A 7,270-nucleotide genomic window follows, 5' to 3' on the forward strand; every position below is an offset into this window, starting at 1 on the left:
CTGTGATTCTGTGAAGTGCTAGACTGTCAGATGGGCTGCCAGTTAAATGAGAAAATAAATGGAGGTACCATCTGTCCAAAACACTGTTTCGAAAAAAGGATACTGGTGATGTTTTTTTTGGGTATCTTTCAAAATATGTAACTCTTAAACAACGTAACTCAAATAAATTAGCACATTACTCCTTATACCTTGCTTTACAAAAATTAGGCGTTGCGTTTTCACATAAGTGACTACATTTTGAACACACTCAAGGGGCAGCAAAGCATTTATTTTCCTCTTTTCTCTTCCTTTGTTTTGTTAGTTCTGTAATAAATTAAAAATCATTCAATCACTGTCTGTAAAGTCACATGTAACTACTCTTGAAACAAGAACAGAACATACAAAAATGTTGAAACATTAGGGTGAAAGTCAATGAAAGCATTTACAAATGTGATCCGCACGCATCCAGTACTCAACGCCAACAACTGCCGATCTCCAGATGCAATTTTACAACTCATCCGTTTCATTCTGGACAACAATGTCTTCATCTTCAACAACCAGTTCTTCATCCAGACACACGGAACAGCCATGGGGACCAGATTCGCACCTCAATATGCCAACATCTTCATGCACAGGTTCGAGCAAGACCTCTTCACCGCACAGGACCTTCAACTGACGCTATACACTAGATACATCGATGACATTTTCTTCCTTTGGACTCATGGCGAACAATCATTGAAACAACCAAAGGATGACATCAACAAGTTCCATCCCACCATCAGACTCACCATGGACCACTCTCCGGAATCAGTTGCATTCTTGGACACATGCATCTCCATCAAGGATGGTCACCTCAGTACTTCACTGTACCGCAAGCCCATGGATAACCTCACGATGCTCCATTTCTCCAGCTTCCACCCTAAACACATTAAAGAAGCCATCCCCTACAGACAAGCCCTCCGTATACACAGGATCTGCTCAGATGAGGAGGATCGCAACTGACACCAACAGATGCTGAAAGACATCCTCGTAAGAATAGGATATGGCGCTGAACTCTTGGTCGACAGTTCCGATGCGCCACAGCGCACTGACCTCCTCAGAAGACAAACACGGGACACGGCGGACAGAGTAGCCTTCGTCATCCAGTACTTTCCTGGAGCAGAGAAGCTACTACATCTTCTCCAGAGCCTTCAACATGTCATTGATGAAGACGAACATCTCACCAAAGCCATCCCCACACCCCCACTTCTTGTCTTCAAACAACCACACAACCTCAAACAGATCATTGTCCGCAGCAAACTATCCAGCCTTCAGGAGAACAGTGACCACGACACCACACAACCCTGCCACAGCAACCTCTGCAAGACCTGCCAGATCATCAACATGGATGCCATCATCTCACGTTAGAACACCATCCACCAGGTACACGGTACATACTCTTGCAACTCGGCCAACGTTGTCTACCTGATACGCTGCAGGAAAGGATGTCCCGAGGCATGGTACATTGGGGAGACCATGCAGACACTACGACAATGGATGAACGAACATCGCTCGACAATCACCAGGCAAGTTCTCTTCCTGTCGGGGAACACTTCAGCAGTCACGGGCATTCAGCTTCTGATCTTCGGGTAAACGTTCTCCAAGGCGGCCTTCACGACACACGACAGCGCAGAGTCGCTGAGCAGAAACTGATAGCCAAGTTCCGCACACATGAGGGCGGCCTCAACCGGGATCTTGGGTTCATGTCACACTATCTGTAACCCCCACGACTTGCCTGGGCTTACAAAATCTCACTAACTGCCCTGGCTGGAGACAATACACATCTCTTTAATCTGTGCTTAACCCTCTTTCCACTCACATTGTCTGTACCTTTAAAACTTGATTACCTGTAAAGACTCGCATTCCAACCATTATCTTGTAAATTGAATTTGTGTCTATGTATGCCTTGTTTGTGAACACAAGTCCTCACTCACTTAAAGAAGGAGCACTGGTGTTGTGAGACTTCTTACTGAGCCAATTAATAGCCAACCAGTGAAAAACTTGCGCTCTGAAAAGATGAGCACTGCCGAGGAAGATGGGTGGAGGGCAAGAGCCGAGAGAAGTCACAATGTAGGCGGTCATTTCCAGCGAGCCCCCTGAAGGCTGATGGACGCCTTACGGGGGGAAGGGGGGGGGGCGATGGGGGCGGTGGGGGGTGTGTGGCTGCAGTATTGTTGCAATGACATTTGCACCAAAGTAATAAGACAAACTCTCTCCACCATGCAGAACCAAGCAACTGGCAGCATAACACATAACACCTCAAACCCTCAAAGATTTTATTTCATCCCAGACATTTTATCCCACTTTGAGAATGGTGAAACAACATGAATGCTGACTGGCTGATTGTTCTGTGCGCCAAGCATAAAAGGAAAATTAGGGCCAACTGCATGCTTAATGGGTTTAATTGCCGTTTCAATTGTCAGCGGACGGCATCCACCTCTTGCGCCCACTCACCTACCGAAATATTACATGAAGGTACCATGACGTCGGGTTTGTGCACCCAATATCTTCTCGCAGAATTTCACACGAGTTCAGATCACGCACATGTGTGCTCAGGGACTGTCAAGTTCTAGCCATAGATTTGCAGTTGCGGTTGGAAGGTGCCTGGTGATATAACAGCTTATCACGATTTTGTTGCTTTTGGGAAAATATAATGCAAAAAAAGATAAAACATTCTGGCAATGGAAGTATCATTCCTGATAAATGTTTGAAATGCATTGTTGCCAAGTTTCTGATTTGATGTGTCATAGTTCATTCTCTACTCTCACCTCCAACCCTTTTGTTCTCTCCTGAGAATCAAACCAAATGGAGTCCAATTAAATTTAATCTGTTCTGAACTAAGCATCCAAAATTAATAATGAATCCAAACATGACTTCATGAAAGGGTGTAATTGAGCCAATACATACACAGGCAGTGCTGATCAAGCTGCCATCGGTGTATGTTTTATTAGCTGATGAAATACAGGAGTTGTTGACCTTTTATGTCCTTGGAAGCCTTACAATTAGAAAAGGAGATAAATTTAACTTAAAAAAAGCCTAACTGTCTGCATCTTAACTGAAGGTAGAAGGTACCCAGTAGTCTGGATGCCCAGCCTGCCCACTGCCCTCCTTGGCCCCATCGTTACCATGTGTGCCTCTGGCACTTTTCATGGTTCACTAAGACTCGGACTGGATATCTTCAGTCTGGTGATTGGAAAATTAGAACAAGCTAAGTGAGAAGATTGTCAGCTCCCATTACTTAACTGGGTGCACAGGGCAACCCCAATCGTCTATCAGAATGAGCAGGGGAATGAATCCCGGTCAAAAGGCTGTACCCATTGTAGAAGATATTGGTGCAAAATTCATTGCCACCTGAAAGACAGGCAGCTAGAAGTTGAAAGCTCAGGAGGATGTAATGATATCTCAGCCGCCTGCTGTATACCCATGGTCGCTTGGTAGTCTTGAATTGTTTGTTTGTTCAATGGCTGATTATGTGTGACTATTTGCTGTATTTTGTTAAGCTGGGGTTTGGTTACTGAGGAGAAACATAGAAACATAGAAGATAGGAGCAGGAGGAGGCCATTCGGCCCTTTGAGCCTGCTCCACCATTCATTACGATGATGGCTGATCGTCCAACTCAATAGCCTAATCATGCTTTTTCCCCATATAGCGCTATATCCAGCCGCCTCTTGAATACATTTAATATTTTGGCATCAACTACTTCCTGTGGTAATGAATTCCACAGGCTCACCACTCTATGGGTGAAGAAATGTCTCCTCATCTCCATCCTAAATGGTCTAACCTGAATGTTCAAACTGTGACCCCTGGTTCTAGACTCCCCCACCATCGGGATCATCCTCCCCGCAGCTACCCTGTCTAGTCCTGTTAGAATTTTATAAGTCTCCATGAGATCCCCCCCTCATTCGTCTGAGCTCCAGTGAAAACAATCCTAACTGAGTCAATCTCTCAAGAAATTAAACTGAGGCAAGCTGCTGTTAGGACACGAAAGCAGCCATTTCAAAGCTGAATAAAACTCCTGCCCACATAGAACCTGGTGTATCTTCTCGGCATAAAACACAAGACACTTGATGCAATTTTTATCATGCATGTGACTGGGCGGGCACTTGAAATGCACAAGGGGCAGCTTACAAATGGAGGTGAAAGCCCATGCCAGTTGTAAGACGCAATTTCAATTTTCAAAAATACATGGGCGAGGCATGCATCACACTTAACTTCCCTAGGGACATTTTAGAGAGAAACCGCACCAAAACCCATCATGTACAACCTCCACTTTGCCTTCGCTCCCCTGGGATCTCCTTCAGGCTTTCTCACAGATCATTAGTGGGCCTTCCAACCGAGGTATGCACAGGCCGCTGTTGGCCATTTAACAAGGCTGGAGGGGAAACTGCCAAGCTCCCTGATCATTTGGCTGCATTTTTCGTTCCAGTGCCCCAGAGGAGGGACCCTTGTGAGAAACTGTGCAGTGAATGGTCAGATCTCCAAGGAGAAATAGTCAGTTGTGTGGGCACAAAAGAATGTCAGGTGTCCACATAAGCATGGCACAACAAAGAATCAATGGTGGTGAAATCGGTCTTTGCCAGTCGAGTAAGTCCATCTCAACATGAATCAGCATTCATTTTAGACAGTGCCTTTTTCTTTTTGGCTGTTGCTTAATAGGAAACAATGAGATGTAGAATGAGCTATCAAATAGCCACAACTGCTCCATGAGCAATGGAGCAATTTCACAACAATATATTCAAGGCAAAATAAATGAAAGACAAATAGTGAGTAAAAGAAGATGAAGTCTCTCTTTTTTAAATTCTTTCAGTTGTTGCCCATCCCTAATTGCCCTTGAAGGTTGTGGTGAGTCTTCAACTGTTGCAGTCCATCTGGTGTAGATACACATATAATGCAATTAGAAAGGGAGTTCCAGGATTTTGAACTGGCGACAACAATATAGGAACAACAATATTGTTCCAGGTCAGGGTGGTAAATGTTATTGGAGCTGCACTCATTCAGTCAAGTGAAGAGTATTCCATCGCTCTCCTAACTTGTGCCTTGTAGATGGTGGACAGGCTTTGGGAAGTCAGGAGGTGAGGATTCCCAGCTTCTGACCTGCTCTTGTAGCTTCAGTATTTATATGGGTGGCTTTGTCCAACTTCTGGTCAATTGTAACCTCCAAATGTGGGGGATTCGACAATGGTCGTGTCATTGAATGTCAAGGGAAAATGGTTAGATTATCTTTTTCTGGAGATGGTCGCTGCCTTCCACTTGTGTGGCATGAAAGTTACTTGCCATCAGCTCAAGCCTGCATATTGTCCGGTCTTGCTGCATTTGGACATGGCCTGCTTCAGTATCTAAGGAGCCACAAATGGCACTGAACATTGTGCAATCATCGGTGAACACCTCAACTTCTGACCTTGTGCTGGAGGGGAGATCATTGATGAAGCAGTTGAAGATGGTAGGATCCAGGTAACTATCCTGAGGAACTCCTGCAACAATATCTTTGGACTGAGATGATTGGCCTCCAACAACCATCTTCCTTTGTGCCAGATATGACTCAAACCAATGGAGGGCTTTCTCCCTGTTTCCCATTGACTCCAGTTTTGCTAGAGCTCCTTGTCGCCACCCTCAGTACAATGCTGCCTTGAGTTCAGCTTTTATGCCTATGTTTTAGCGTGAAGACAGCAGTGAGGTCACAAGCTGAATAGCCCTCGCAAACTGAGCATCATTGAGCAAGTTATTGGTGGGTAAATGCTGCTTGATTGCATTATTGATGACATCCTTCATCACTCTATGGGTCAACTGAAGGAATGGATTTGTTCTGCGCTGTGTAGGCAGCACGTATCTGAGCAATTTTCCAATTGTCAGATAGATACTAATGCTTTAACTGTATTGGAACAACTTTATTCGAGATGCAAAAACAGAACAAGCTTGAAAATCTCAGAAAGTCTGAAAGATTTTCCAACATTTTCTGTTTTTGTTTCAGATTCCTGCATCTGCAGTAATTTGCTTTTCTTTTGTAAAGGATGCAGTTTGTTCCAGCGTACACCTCATCAATACTGCATCCAGGATGTTGCTAAGCCCGATAGTCTTTGCTGTATTCAGTGACTTCAGCCAATGATATTACGAGGAGTGAATCAAATTGGCTGAAAACTGGCATCAGTGAGGATTAGCATCTCAGGGGTCCAAGATGGATCATTCATTTGGCACCTCTGGCTTATCTGGTTCTGAAGGAAAGGATTCACTAACCAGTTTGGCATATGGTTCAAGGCAAGGAATAGTGACCTGCATCAGCAGGAAAGTTGTGAAATGAGCACAAAGCAGGAATGCCTGAGTCCTCCCTTATAGGTAAGGTCTTGGAGAGGGGTAGAGGTATGCATATACCTTTTGAACAAGTTCACAATATGTACACACATACATTCACTTATATTTAATAAAGTTACGAGGCCTGCAGGTGTACATTCACATGCATTTAGCAAAGTAATTGGGGGTGATGTTATGAGAAAAATTTTAAATGTCCAGCTGGCGTGAAAACGGGAGAGTTTCATATCTGTTTCTTGGGGCGAGTCTTTACTCCCAACCTTATGCACTTAGTGCATGAAAAAATGCGCAAGACTGTTTCCAGCCACTAAAGGCAGTGGGCGGGGCTTAATTCGCCAGCCAGCTTGATCATGCAGCAGAAGAAGCTGTTGCGCATGTGCAGACCTCGGTGGCTGCACATGCAAAATTTCAGCAGCAGAGGCCTGACAAAGAGAGAGAGAGAGTTCTGTCAGGCCTCTGCTGTTGCAGCTGGCCTCAACCCAGCCCCTCCCCACTATGATGGGGGCCCCTGGCTGATAGCGAGCCTCACACTGCCCAAAAATACTGCCCCCCCCCGGTCACCCACCCACTGCCCAGACCAATCGCGCCCCCCCCCCATGATTGCCTGCAGAGTGGCAGCGGGCCCCACTCTCCCCCCCAAAAATCGCATGCAGAGTTCGCAGCAAGGTCCGCCCCCCCCTCTCTCCATACAGATCTGATGCAGAGTATGCAGCGGAGCCCCCTCCCTCCCCCACCAATCGCAACTGCAGAGCGGCAGCAGGCCCCCCATCTCTTCCCGATTGAGCCATCCTGGCCTGGCCCCGCCCATTCAGGCCCCACCCCCTGGTGCTGCCCAGTGGGCATTGCCAAGGTGTCAGACTGGTAGTGCCAAGGTGCCAGGTTGTCACTGCCAGGCTTCACTTTTCCCTTGCCCTCTCCAGGGGGCCTCAATGGCCTCTGGCTCTACTGG

Source organism: Mustelus asterias, chromosome 2 (assembly GCF_964213995.1).
Source record: "Mustelus asterias chromosome 2, sMusAst1.hap1.1, whole genome shotgun sequence".
Lineage (NCBI taxonomy): Eukaryota > Metazoa > Chordata > Chondrichthyes > Carcharhiniformes > Triakidae > Mustelus > Mustelus asterias.